Source organism: Ruditapes philippinarum, unplaced genomic scaffold (genome assembly GCF_026571515.1).
Source record: "Ruditapes philippinarum isolate M1 unplaced genomic scaffold, ASM2657151v2 ctg4163_1_1_1_1, whole genome shotgun sequence".
NCBI classification, from domain to species: domain Eukaryota; kingdom Metazoa; phylum Mollusca; class Bivalvia; order Venerida; family Veneridae; genus Ruditapes; species Ruditapes philippinarum.
The window spans coordinates 16954-33160 of record NW_026857281.1 but is presented as its reverse complement, the minus strand read 5'-3'; positions in this window follow the sequence as shown (position 1 = coordinate 33160).

Below are 16207 nucleotides of genomic sequence, written 5' to 3'. Positions count from 1 at the left end.
CGCAGGAAACCATTTTACTTGTATTTTTATGGACTATGTCGTAGATTGACTGAAATACCTGGTTAAATGCCATTCTGTAGAGTCCGAGATACAATATGCTGGGTGAAATCCCTGTATGTTAGGTAAAAATCTCAATGTGCTCAGTTATTGAAGTGTTATGTTGTGTGCTGATCACATTTAATTCAGCCAAGTCAATGTATTGTCGGTTTTGTCGTTATGTTCAGTTCTAAAAACAAACAGGCATGTGGTAACACAACTGTGTAGAGATAAAAAGATATGTTGAAGGGTGATAGAGTTCTGTTATTATAATATGCCGTTTGGTGCTATTCTCATTATGTTCAATCATTAAAATAAACAATTGAGTGGTGCTATCATTTTGGTTAGGTGATGCAGTGTATTATTGGGTGATACTTTCATTATTTTCAGCTGCAATGACATGCTCGTGGGTGTTTTATTTATTCTGTTCAGTCGTAAAATAGAACCTTTAGACTATCATTATCTTGTGTGCTGGTTATATCTTCTTCAGTTACGTTTATGTGATGTTCAGTGTTAAGGTCGTTATGTTCAGTTATAAAAAAATGTTTCTTGGTACTATCATTATGTTCAGTTCAGATATTATACTGTATATCAACCTCTGAGAAGATACGCTTTCTTCCAAAATTGGTGAAATTGACTTTAGGTCCGACGAAAACTTAGATATCATCAAATTGGAAAAAAACCCATAATACTCTAGAGAAAATAATTCATAAAATGGTTAGTAAAGGCAATTTACTCATTCAGTCCAGGAAATACCCAATGCGCTTATAGATCCAACTGAAGATGTATATTTAAATGTACTAGAATATGTAATCTTTGAAGGATTTAAACTATCTTAAAAATACTGCATCATCCAAGTAATTGCTCAACTAAGAAATAACGAGGTTTCATTGCTTCCAGCAGTAGAAGACCAACCCTGTAACCTAAGGGAAAATCAGGACAACAAGCTAGGAAGCATTCGTTGTCAAAAGTTGTAACCCCTGTGTTTTAGTTTTAAATAATGGATCCTGCCATTATAGCTCTCTTGTTGTGGCAATGGGCAGATATTTACATATCCTTTAAGCTTGTCCAAATAATGTTGTTATCTCTGTCTGCCCTGTAGCAGTCCAGGTGCCCTTCATCGACGGTCCAATCGTAACTGACCCAGGGTTTTGAAGGTTAATGATGCAGCCAGCTCCTACTTGGTAAAGGGCTTGAACGTGATAATCTTGAAACTGGACCGGACAGGTACAACATTGACGTTTGGCGGGTTGTGCGGCTTTGATATGCTCCCTTTATCTCTTCTGTGGGCTCACTGTGCTTTTTATGATAATGATGCCTTGACAAGATGTTTGGTGCCGACTGAGATTCCTTTGTCTAATGAAGTTTTTGGTCACACTTGTTGCAGAAATTTTATTGATGCATATCTTTGATATGTCTGTTGAATGTCCTTCTTGAATAACAACCTTTTAAAATAATAAGACCTCATGAAAAATTTAAATATCTTTAAAGGAGATTATGTTTGTAAAATTTGCGGATCGCTCAATGTTACAATTTTTTAACAAGGAAAGATAAATTTTACGCTATTATTTGCTTGCATTCAGGAATTTATCCCCCTTTATTCATTTCAAGACATATTTCTGTGTAAAAGAAGTATTGTAAGCTTTTTATTTATCGGTATTCAAGAAAGTTATTTCCCTTTATCTATGGCATTTCTGCGCATTGATTTTATTTACATAGTCTTGTGCGCTTATTAATCTAATTTAGTAAATGGCACGGTATGCCTTGATATTTTTATACGTTAACTGTTAACGATTTAATGAACGATATTTTTCGATATATGTAAGATATAAATCTGCAGAACGAACACGATTTTAAAAGTTCAACCGATAAGTTTTACCACCAAATAAATGGATAGAGAGCGCTGTTTCTTTTTGTTTACCCGGATCTTCAAAGTAATTGTTTAAAGGTATGTTAGGCTTCCTAAATCAACTTCAGTACTTCGGGGTTTAGGGAGTTTCTAAGAAAAAAAACTAATAACATTTATTTATTTAACTAAAAGATAACATTTTTTTATTATTAAAGAAATGTATACAATAAAACCTCACAATGAGACCACTGAGGGATTGGTCTCTTTGATGAGTCAGGTTGGACAGATAAACAGGTATTACGTGTACAGGCTTATCTATACATTGCGCATGTTTATTCCAGGACTTTTCAAATGAGAAGACGTAATACAAACACCATTATTTTTTTCTATTGAACATTATTACAGAAACTTTATTTTTCTATCATTTCTAAAACAGATGTTGTGTATCAGCACATAACCAAACAGTCATTTCTTAACAAATATGCATTTATTAAATTTTCTACAATCAAATATGTTAATGATTCAGACCCAATAACTAGTGTCATGTCAACCTCTCACATTTAAAAGTCAGTTTCCATGCTGTTCCAATGGAACACAAATGCTTTTCAGACTTTCATCCACATAAACATCAAGAGTTGACTACTTACTTGACGTTCTCAGTTTCACAGACAGTCCATTTCATCTTCTGTTCTGCCCAAAACCTTGGACAGATCACTCATGATTTCTCTTACAAAATAAAGTATTAAATATTCTAGCCATTTGAGGACATCCTGATGGGATTTAGCAGGAGTAGGTAAACAGTATCCCAATTATCATCATCATCATCATCATTAGACACACTAACCACACCTGTAACCTGGTCTGTAACTGATTACATATTGTTTAATTCTCAGTTCTCCTCGATATCATAATTAATGTGCACATCGGAGTCATTGTACATAAATTCCACAGCATTTTTTTGCATTGTTAATGTTCATTTTCTTCTCGACTATTCTCATAAGTTCCACTAATTTTGTGATTCCAAAATTTCATCATCATTGCCAGAATAACGGGAGAAATTGTTACTGCCTTATAGATCACTTCATTCACTGTACCAGTTTTCTAATGAATAACATCAACAACAAATACATTCTTAGACAAGGATTCTACAGCAATCTTGTCCTAACCGATTCCAGTAGACCTGCATACTTCTTCCTGTAGAAATGCTTAAAATTATGCATTATTGTTTTACCCAGAGGTTGGAGTTCTGAGGATGTGTTTGCTGGCAGAAATTCAACCTTGATGTTTGAAAGTTTAAAGTCATTTGGGAGTGATGGAGACTTTTCAAGTACCTTTTGACCAGCCTTTCTCATTATACGATCAACCATACTTATTCATTCCTTAAATAACACACTGTTCATCCTGTCGAAATTCTTGTCTTAACGTTTCGGAAGCAGCTTGAATTTGCTGATTTTCTCATCACATAGAGCTTTTCAAATTTATTGCAACATTTACGCATGGCATTACAGACAACCTTTCTTTTAAACGTTTCCTTTACGTTCTTCACCACGAGTAAACAGTGACTGTTTAGTCGCCGCTCTTTAGAAAAGACCGGTTTCATCCATCTTGTAAATGTCTCTCATATCTTACTAAGGCAGAATATCTGGTAATTTCTCCTTCAATTCAGTGACATTTTTTTGGTGATACAACTTACACTTAGACACTTTAAATTAATCAAATGGTATTCGAAGTTTGGCGGCATATATATGAGCTTTCTCTTGAATAATAGGACGCAACACCCTGAGCGCGTCCAAACTGGAACCTTTCCCAAAATAGTGAATTGATTATTCCGCTTCTGGTTGTTTAAAATTCATTTCCTGCCACTGGCCATGTTTTGTTCGTATCATTCAATCAATTTTGCTTTCCTCTTGAGAATGGAATGAGCCTTAACGAAATGAAAAAGAAATAAAGATAAGTGTTTACAGTCATCTAAAAAGTTTGAAAAACATCCTTCATTTTCATAATTTACTAAGAGAGACATTTATTAATGTCAAAGTTATTTGTTTTACTTGTGTTTTTTTTTCAATTTCATATTTTTCTGCAATTTGTCCATTGCCTTTGCCTACACTTTCATTAATTAACTGAATCTTTCCTTTTAGACAAAGTTCTTTACGTTTCCTATTCCTTATTTAAAATGATATTCAAAAAGACGTTATGAAATCTCAAATTTCTTTGAAGATACAAATTGTATTATATGTGTACTAATGTCTATTAACACAAACATATTTTTATATTCTCGAGAATTACGCAACTTACTCAATTTAATAAGTATGAAAATCACCATGAAACAACAGTTTTCACAGTTTTCATCGCCGATACAACTTCAAAAACTTAATCGAATCATGTTTATGTTTCGGAACAAAAGAAATAATGATGACTTTCAAGCCAACTCTCATTATTTTAAATGTGAGTGAGAAATTAAGAAATGATCAGCAATAATCGATTATTTCCAGGTTTGATTCAAACTGCTCTTCATCCTTGCCGTTACATGTCATAATACTAGGACAACGGTTGTTTACATCACATGTCAAAAAATGTGCACATTTAAATCAAAATTAGAAAGTGCCTTCGGTCGTATTTTAAGGCATTGTCGTGTAACGAAGTAATGTGGTGGTCTCTATATCGAGGTTGGATATCATTAAAATAAAAAAAATCGGGCCTTAAATGGATCGTCCTTATTAGCGGACTTGTCTCGACATCGAGGTGTTCGCAAAGCGGGGTTTCACTGCATTAGATAAAGTATTATTTTATTCAAAGGGTTGTAAGAATGTTATTTATAGTTTTAGTAATTAACATAAACATCTAAGCCTTCCTTTATTCGTTTCTGTTATTAACAAGAGGAAAATAACCGATAATGATTCATACCGGTAATAGTGATTGTAATTGTTTATACGGTTTAATTATTATTAACTTAAGCCACTGCTACTCTACAAATGACTGTGGTATGAAGTTGTTATTCAAATGATTGAATTGTTTTAAATAAACGTCATTGAAACCTTCCGTGTTGAGGACTGTTTATCTTGTAAATTACAGATTGATAGCTGAAATGTTTAAAGAAAGGAACGTTAACACACAGAAATCTAGTGTAATTCTTTATCGAACGATCGGAATTTATAGATTGTTTCATAAATCCACCTTAAAATACTTAAACAAACTATCAAATGGTACCCAAAACAATAAAGGCTATAATGTTACACTTTAATCTTCCTTAACAATATGAATACACACGAATTACGCCATTCAGAGATCACACTCAATAACAAAAGGTATTAAAGATAATTATCTGATCATGTTGACAGGTGATTATTGGTAGTATTGTAGAGGCAAACTACTTCACATTTTTACTATGGACCTGTAAAGCCTGCTTTGACTGCATTGTAAAATGATTTAAAGAACATGGAATGTTTTTTCTGTTACAATCAAAAGCAAGCCACTTTATATTTATAATAAACTATATTGACGTTCTCATTTGTGTATAACAGACTCTATAAAATAATTTGAAATACATTTTATTAATTTGTACCCATAGATGTTTTTTTGTCCATTTTGATTTAAATGTTGTTGCATTTTAAAACTTTTAGATAACTTCTATGAAATATTGAAAGTTATTTTAAAAGATTTAGTTTTTTGTACGCTGAACATTTTAAAATCGATTTTTAGTTGCATAATAATGTAAACAGATGTTTATATGTGTAAATTATGATGTATTTTCAGGGCAGAATAATCATATTAATTCCTGAATGTACCTGACATTTCTAATGTATTTTTCTGTACATGAGGGATAATGAAAGTGTGCAACATATCTTTCGCCCTCTAACACCGGATTGAGTGGTTATCATATTCCAACACTTAAAAGTGATTGAATCAATGATACCGAAAGTCAGAATATGAACATCACGCAATATTTTATAAGTGTAGCAATAACAATATCAAAATGTTATATTTGATAATGACAATAAAGGTAAGCTTAAATCAAATAAATACATATACACGAATCAAGAAGGTTACCACTGTGATTGTTCAAATTAACGCTAACGTTCCCTTGTCATTTGACACACTTCTTCAGAGAGATATTGAGAAACATCCGTTTAATTTTGTTTGAGTTTTTTTTGATAAACACATACATGTATTTATAGCAAGGAGAACTATATTCATGTTCAACTTATTTGTGATAACCACTAACGAAGATATGTGTGAACAAATACGTTTCTCTTTAAAAAAAAAATTACAACCTTATAAATATTGACTATATTTGTTTTGTTTAATAGCATATTTCTGTTTAAGCATATATAACATTTTTTTCATCATTTTTAACTCGTTAAATGCACAACTTATAATTACATTATAGTATGTGATATAAAACATGCTTCTCACAAATGAAAAAATGGGGGTATCATTAGCCGTACAACGAACTTTACAAGTCGTGTTTGACAAAGTTTTTCGTTTTATTATGTACAAAGTATATACGGTGTCATTTCTCTATAATTGTAAAGAATTATTGCTGAAAGAACGTGATTGGTTTATACAGGTGATTGGAATAAAAATATTTTTTTGAATTTTAAATAATGCCTGTTATAAAAATGTGTCAAACTTATATTTTATCTTTATATATCAAGTTATAAAATCATTTAACTGCAAAATAAGTTCAAAGCGAGAATTTGAGAATCTTATATCGTGAATTCATGACCTTGGATCGTGAATACGTGAATTCCGTATGTTGAAAACATGAATTTACGAAGTTAAAATTAAACTGTGAATTAACGAAGTTAGAATCGGGAATTTACGAAGTTAAAATGTCCCCACAGGTCTTCCGTAAAAAGTCAGATCTTTTTAGCGTGTTTATCCAAAACAGCTCATTGTTATTGCCTATGAAATGAAATGTATGCGGTATTTGATTCAGTACAAGGCAGCTCAATTATTTAGTTGTTATTTACAAATCAATTTTAACGAATCGGATTCGAATTCTTTAACCTATTAAACACTATTCAATTAATAAAGTATTTTAATCTTTGTTTAATTAACAATAGACTTGTTACATTTGTATTGTTCTATCGTATAACTATATATAAATCTAATCTTGAGTTTCGTGACTCGGTAAAAAATAAAAGGCAGATTTCAAAGACGACAAACGTACAAAAGGGACAAAATAGCTACGGTATTTATTTTTTATAACTGTTTAAAGCTAAAGACAAATAAACCAGATATGTGATAACATAGTAACTTAAACGGAAAATATTTCAATCGTTTATATCTTTGACAATTGCCTGTCAGTTTTCTGCTACTAATCTAAATAACACGTTTAACGTTTAAGACCATCAGATGTTATGGATTAAGATTATGTTTTTATACTATACTATCTTCTGATTGTAATATATTTTCATCTAGTTAAGTTGCAGACATTTGTTCCAATCAGAACCAATTCTAAATCTATAGGAAAGTGCATTTATCAAGATAAATAAAACACTACATCATTAAATCTTTGTATCACCAACATGCTTATAAATCACAGATTGGTGAATCATTTGTCATTAAATTAAAACGAAATAAATTATCACAGAATACTTATTATTAAAAGACGAACAACTCAATTTTGAATCATAACTTACATCAAGGGATGCGTCTTATATATCGAGCATGTTTATGAAAAAGATATAATATGTACGTAACTATATTGCAATCAAGGATAATAATAATAAAAAATACATAATTAAAAATAAGTCGCTTGTACGGTTAATGTTTGTGAAAAAACATAATGTTCTTAATATTAAATGTTAAATTTTAGGATTTGGAAATATATGCAATATCATTGCATTGAAAACATTCAAACCTATTTAGAAAAAATGATAGTTGTCATTTCCTTGTAGACATTATATCTTAAAATGTAAATGTAATAATACGAAATAAAAAAAATCACAAGGATATACATTATTTTATATCTAACTATTTTTAATTATATTTTTCTAACGCAAAGTTAAAAGATTATTAATTTTTAAAACGTTAAGTTTCTCCTTAAAAAGATTCGTTTTAACCACATAAAATAGAAAAAAGGGCTTTTAACAAGGCGAAATTTAGAACATACAAATAAGAAATACGAGTAGAGAGTCGTCTTCAAAATGGTTTCCCAAATTCTTTCCTACGTAATGTATATAAATAAATTATTTACAATACAATTATTTACAGGTTTTTGATGTCGAATTTCAGCAGTTAGAAGATTTATAGAAAAATGCATTTAACACGATAAACAAAACACTACGTCATTAAATCTTTGTAACATTAATATGCTAATGAATCACATATTTGTTAACTATTTAACATTAAATTAAAACAAATACACATATCACACAACATTATTGAAAGATGAACAACATACGTTGAAATTACTAACTAGCTACACGACATGTGCCTTATATATTGAGTATGTATGTAAAAAAGATATATGTAACTCTATTGTAATCCAGTATAAAATTTTGAAAGAAAAAAAAATCGTTTATTTCTTAATTGTTTACGTATGTAAAAAGACATAATGCACACAATATAAAACTTTTAATTTAAGGACTTAAAAAAATGCAATACTACTGCATTAAAAACATTCAATCCTATATAGAAACAAATGAGATTTTGTCATTTCCTTGTGACATTATCTTAACATGCCCATATCATAATATGAAATTTAAAACAAAATCATGACGATATACAATTTTGTTATAATAGACTTATTAAAAAACATGTTTTACAACGCCATTAACTAATAACATATTAAAAAAGTAAAACTGTTTATTGATGTTAAGTTTCTCCTTAGAAAGATTCGTTTTAACTTTCTGACATAGTTTTAACTATCTGACATAGAATAACGCTTTTCACAACCCGTTGGAATATACAAAAATACGGGTAGATAGTTGTCTTTAAAGTGGTTTTCCAATTCTTTCTTACGTTATGTATATAAATAAATGATAACCAATAGAAATGCTTACAGGTTTTTCGATGTTGAATTTCTATTGGCAAGCTGCAAAGCGGCTCTTTCATGCGGAAAAACGACCATCACACTGATAAAACTTACATTTCAAACCATTTAAAATTCAAAACCGATCAACAAGACATGTTTTATATCAGGATTTTAAATTATATTGTAATTGTGATACTGTGATGTCGTATAAACATGTAAAATGGAATATAAACGAAACCATTTGAGCGATGAATGCAGTTCTATGTCGAAACCACTGTTGTTTTTTTTATAAAACATTGTAAATGGATTACACAGCACCCTAACAAGGTTATCTATTTTATGTGTATATTCTTACTCATTGATTTACTTTATTTCGTCTTTTTAAACTGATCAGTGTTGTTCTATAAAATTGATCTCAGACATTTACATATTATATGCATTTGTTTCTGCTTTTATACCCTTTTCCGACCGAATAAACATTTCATTTAATGATCTGTATTACAAAAAAATCATCCATAATTATATAAATGGATTAAATATGGACTTGTACTCAGTATGTTATACACCTTCTGTTTGTCTCGTAGATAATACGACAAGGCTTGATATAGAGGTGATTGTCAAGCTATAGGTTATTTATTATTTGACGGAGTTTGGTCAAAATGCAACAGGAGCTTGAGTAATTATTATTTTATGTTATTATAACATGATAAATACTTATCACAAATGTTTACATGATCACCCCATAACGTATACTTCAAACCGTCGAGCGTTTTTAAATGCTTGAAGCCTATTATCGATCAACATATTTATAAACTCAAACATGTATATATTGAAATAAAAGTTAGGTCAGGCTAGGAGAAACAAGAACAACAGAAATGTTGTGCCACTAGGAAAAAGTAAAAGCCACTCCCTATATAAACTTGAACAAAACTTTAGAGCGTATATGGCATTGATCAAGATGAAGAAAAAGAAATCAAAAGATATATCAAAGTATAATTAAGTTCAAATAGAATTTACTAGTTATGATATGAATAGTAGAAATATATCAAGTATCTAAAGGGAGCAATTTTCCTTCTGCAGTTGCATTGTTTTACTAATAAAAGATTTATTTTTATAAAATAAAGATCAAATGTTATCTTAAGTGGGATTGTCACCAGACCTGGGGATGATTACATTGATCAGTAATTGATTTAATTACAATTACTTTCAGATTTTATTGTTATTGATTACAATTGATTACTCAGACTTGCCTCTGTAATCAATTGAATTACAATTACTTTAAGAAAGTAATTGATTGATAATTGATTACATTCAATGTATAACTATAAACACAACTTTCTTAATGTTATTTAATATATACATTATAAACATTATACAATACAATACAATACAATACAATACTCTTTATAGGTAAATCAGGTTACAAACATGGTAACAACATGACGATTTATCTTAAATATTGACAATATGTGGGTTAGATCATATATTAGTTAGCTAGTTATCAATTTAAGGTAAATGAGCATAGTGTTGCGGGGACAGAATAATAAATACATTTAACAACAATGTTCATGTTCTTTGTCAAATGTGAAAAAAATAACAACAAAACAAAAAAAACAACAAAAAAAAACCAACAAACAAACAATAGTGACAAATAAAAATACAACAAATACAGCAAATGATGGTCATCAAAAATGCAGTCAAACCTATAGTAAATGTAAACAGATACCGTGGGAATTTTTATTTACTATAGTTAGGCACGGTTTCCATGAATTTTCGTGGCATTTCATTGTTATTGACAGATTATTTTTTTTTTTTTTAACAAGGTTAAGTGCATCGGGAAGAAAACAAAACAAAAAAGGATATTGCAAAAAAAGGATTATTAAACAAACTGGTATGTTTATTAATGCAATTTGAATTTCGAGCTTAGGATGTTATACTATTTATTATCAAATATATAATTATTGTTGCGCACGTGTTTAGTAGAAGTAGAGGAAAATATTTTACTTGAAACTATTATGCGGAGAATTTTCTCCAATTTACAGCCTACCTTTCTCGAAACGAAAGGGAAAGGTTAACTTATTGGACCACTAGTATTATGTTTATTTGGACTATCTTTTAAATGTAGTCATTATTTCTCTTGAGAAAAGGGCGATATTTTTAAGTTCCTTGGTAGACTTAGAAGACATAAGTTGTGAAAATTTAAGTATATTGGGCCTATTAAAAAAGTACGGTTTTATATAACGTTTCCTAGAGGCTAGGAAAAAAGGACATTTGAGAATATAATGAAACTCGTCTCCCAAATCGTTTAGTTGACAGTGTTGGCACTTTCGTTCAGCATGTGGGACAAAAGACTGCCTCCACCTGCCTGTTTCTATAGGGAGCCTGTGGTTACCTGTTCTTAAGTGAAAAAAGGTCATTCTAAGATAATTAGGCAATGCAATGAGGTACTGTTCGAAATTATTATCGGATTTGAATGATTGGTATGTCAGACCTTTAGAAGAACCTGTAAGTGAACTATTCCAGTTTTGCAAGAATTGGTCAATTAATGTACGTTTTATTGTCATACTGAAATTTTTAAGATTGATATTCATTTGGTTTTCCCATATGTATGTGTTACCTGTATTATTTAAAATTTGTTTTATACACTCTGACCATTTAAAACTTGTGTCAGAATTTAGCATTATATCATAACATACTTTAGAAATTTTATTTCTGTTACCCATAACTAATTTACACCAATAATTTACCATCCTCGATTTTATGACTATGTCCATTGGATAGCGACCAAGCTCTCCGTATAGCATATATAATGGTGTACTTTTTTTGCTTTTAGTAATAGTTCTTAGGAAGTTATTTTGTACCGTTTCAATTAAATCTAGATTTTCAAATCCCCAAACTTCGCAGTTAAAAGTAAGTATAGGAACAATAGTTTGGTCAAATAATTTCAACTGTAAATCAATTGGGATATCAAGATTAAATATTTTTGAATAAAGTATATGCATTTCTTTATTTGCTTGATTTACTCAATATTTTCTAGCATTAAGAAAACTTCCAGAAGATGAGAAAACTACTCCTAAGTATTTATATTCCTTTATTATTTCAATTGGTTTGTTGTTAAGAAGGAAGCGCAAATTGCCGGGTTTATTCGATCCAAATATTATTATTTTAGTTTTACTTTTATTTATTGTAAGTTTCCATTTAGAGCAATATTCGTAAAAGTCGTTCAATAATTTTTGTAATGATTCAGGACTATCACTTACAATTATAGTATCATCCGCATATAGTAACACAAATAGTTTAAGGTAAAGGTCAGCTTGAACATTTTGTCGTTCAATTATAATGCCATCATTGGTTAAACCAAGATGCGATTCTAGGTCGTTAAGATAAATAGAGAATAACGCTGGTGACAAATTTTCCCCTTGGCGTACCCCACAGTTACTTTTAAAAAATGGAGATGAAATATCGTTTACAGAAATACATGATTTAATATTTTGTACAAAAATAAAAACAAACTATATCTAAACTAAAAAACCACCGAGCTGCGAATGGGGCCCTGGAATCAACCAAAGCACCTCAATGACAACGTTAAATGCAAGCATTATTCCTCTCTGCAAAGCAGGGTGCCCCAGGGTACCAGGGTAATACTAGTTACCCTCCCAGTCAGTAAATTGATAAGGTAATCGTCTTGAGAAGTCCCTCAACCCATATCCATCAAAGGATGTGATTATTGAGTAATCAGATCAAGGCATTTTAAAACCAAAAAAACAAAAAAAAACAAAAAAAAAAACAAAAAAAAACAAACAAAAAAAACAAACAAACAAAACAATAAAGCAACAAAACAAAAAAACAACAAAAACACACTATTGGACATGTGTATCAAATGTAAACGGCAAGAAAAAATAATTATCTAATAATAATTTGTGTAAGGGAAGCAATTGAAATTGATGTATGGCCATTGAAATTATTCAAGAGAAGTAACTGTATGCCTTAATCTATACATATTCAAACATATTATATGCAACATTATTATATACAAGTATTTACAAATAGCTTTGTATTATAAACAAAAAAGTTGGCACATGTACTTTGAACAATGCAAACAATAGTATACTTAAAACATTATATATATTATTGATATATTATACATAGCCGTATACATCAACATATATATTATGGATCAGAACAGTTGGGAAGAATCGTAGAAATATTTAAGGCTAAAGCATTTGATCTCTATGACTCTATATGACAACTAATCTTATTTACTCTCACAAAGATTGTCTCTTTAAATAATAACCAGGCTTTTTAGCGAAACAGTCTAGTAAGTGTTACTTTTGAGTCTTCTTATAATTTAACAGTTTTTAATTTGCAGTCCAGTATACTGTAGATAATTTTTATGACCCATTACATGCCTGTCTATAGTATATTCTTTCCAAGGTGTTGTCTGCCCAGTTTTTCATCTCTCTGTAAACCTTAATCACATGATCTTTACTGTCAAAAATGTCAAACTTTATTATTTCTTCTATTGTTGTAAGCCGGTACACAAAACCATTGAAAACCCATGCACTCACTAGATTTGGATGAAGTAGTAGACGATTTACTTATCCAGAATTCAATGTTGTTTGTCGTCGACAAGTTTGTACCCAGCTTCCTTCATTATTTTCATTTTTCGCATTACTCTTGACTTAAAATCATTGTTTGTTGTTTGATTTAAGACAGGTCTGCCATCATGCTTCTTAAATGTTGAAATTCTATTAATTGCAGCTATTTCCCTTCTTTCAAGATTCACTTCCTTTCGTTGCAGTATGTTTATGACATGATGTGTCAATGAGTCCAATGATTCTGTTTTGTTTCTGGGATATTTAGTATTTTTGTGTTATTTGTTCTTGAGTATTAATCATTATAATTTTATCTTTTGGCTACATCTTTCACTTCCGTTTCACTTTTTTCTAACCTGTCTTCAATTTCATCCACTCATCTGGTTGTGTATTTTCTTTTCATTAGTCTCTCCCTTAAGCTTTGATCAAGTTCTAGCAAGGTGATTTTTTCCTTTAGCTCTCTTGTTTTTTTTTTTTTTTGTTTTTTTTTCATTTACTTCAGCTTTTACCATGTTTTTATTTTGTTTGCAGTTGATTGATTGCACTTGTAATTGATACTGATTTTGATTTAGTGTTGTTACCATTGTCCCTACTGTCTTGACCAGATTCCTGATCTTTACCTGCTTTGCTATTTCAAAACTCAAAATGTCCTGTTATCTGTTGTAATTATCACTCAGTTTAATCCTTTTACCTTTCTAAATGGAATTTCTATTTCTGTTAATTATATGAATCACGCGTTGATAAATTATGTGATTAATTTCTAGAATTTGCTATTCAATTTCATCATTTTTGATAATTAGATTTTTTAATTTTATAAATTTCAATAATTATGTAAAGTCGATCAATGAGTGACTCGCAAGCATTTAAAACAAAGTGGTAAAGTATTTCAAAACATAATAAAGAATCAAAAAAGAAAACATTTAAAGTATTTGATTCTAATGTACATTTTTTTATTTTGAAACTAACTGAAAATCCGACACCTTACACCTCGACTAATAAGTAAAGTAATATGCTGCTTAATTATACATTTACTGTTACATTAAAATCCGCATGGTTTACTTCAAATCCGTTAATTACCGACAACCGTTTGAATATTCAATATTGCAAAACAGTACTTGTTGACAAAGTAAATGAATGTCGTCAGATCTACTTTACACCCTATATTTTCATGAAAATACCTGCTTCCTTCATGGTTGAGTAAAACAATAAATTGATAAGGTTAACTTTTCATCAGGAAAGGCTATTTTGATATATTCTATAACCTCCTGGAACCTTTTTATCGGGGTTGCTTATATAAATGTTTTGAGAAATATGAGTGGAGATATATAGGAATTTTTTTCGGATTTGATTAACATATAATCCTTTAAAACTTGAAATTCCGCTTCAAAGAATTCCCCTCACCGGGTCAATTTCTAGAAATGAAGGCTTTATTGATAAAGAATATATTTTCATATGAATAAAAATGATTGTTGTATACATTTTATATGAGAAGTGTTCCAACAATTATGTCATTTGTGCATTATCTCGTGTATATCGTGTGCTATGTACAATAAACCACTTCGGACCGATAGAATTGAGACTTTTTCTTGTTTTCAAAACTCAAATTCCGACTGTCTGGAAAGAGATACAAGTCGAGAAATGCCCTTGGGTCTGCTGTTTATACGAACCTAATGAGTAATCCCATTTATAGTATTAACTCTGCTTTCAAAATTGAATTGAGCACTTTAAACGGTGTATTCAGGTAATTGGGGGTATTTTGAGGGCGAGACAAATTTAAAATGATAAAAATACTTTAAGTTTAGAAAAACACACGCAAATGACATTTTTTTTAAACAACCCTCGAAATGCTTTCACTTTCTCAATTTCGATTATCATGTTTAGAATGGGAACATTATCATCCAATTTCAAAAGGCAAAAATGAAAAGGTACAAGAATACTTTTAACAAACTTTATATACAGTTTTATTTAAATGATAAGTCTATGTCATATTATATGCACTCAGATTTATATAAATACTTGAAAGAACACGGTTATACAATTAAGTATAAATATAATTGTATTATAACATATAGACCTAAAATGAAGAATAAAATCTGATGATCACCCCTAAATGACTGTGGTGACCATTATATAGCACCTTTTGCTACATTTCTAAATTTTCTATTTTTCTTTAAACGCACACACTGCCTTAGATTGCTTTTTTTTCATTTTTTAGAAAGACTTCACACTAGTTTAATAACGTTAAAAAGTTTTCAGAGAATATTAGATGCGTTTCACCTTAAAGTAGCACTGAAAGTGAAATTATTTGTCATAAAATTTGCAAAATGTAAAAAAGTAGTATTTTTACTTCCATACAAAAAACTAATTACGAAAAAGTACTAATTGTCATAAAGCAATGTTCAAAGCAAAATATAGTTCAGAAACTGCGCATTTAGTACATTTAAGGAAACTTATACAGAACAGCAAAAATTATAAACTTTTGAGAAATGGGAATAAAAGTATTTCTTAGGCATTATGGGTCTTAAAGTATGCAGTCATTTACTTCTAGGGTAGCACCATGTATTACCTGGTGAGATTTAATAATAAATTGGACATATTTAAGTGCGTGAGGGGGCTTATGGGCTATGTCTGGAATTTGTTTATTCTATTTTAGGATTTGCATAAGAAATAAATTTACTTTACTTAATGCTTTTAAAATCAATTTTTAGATTAAAGTGAGATCATGCAAACCTTTGACACTTGATC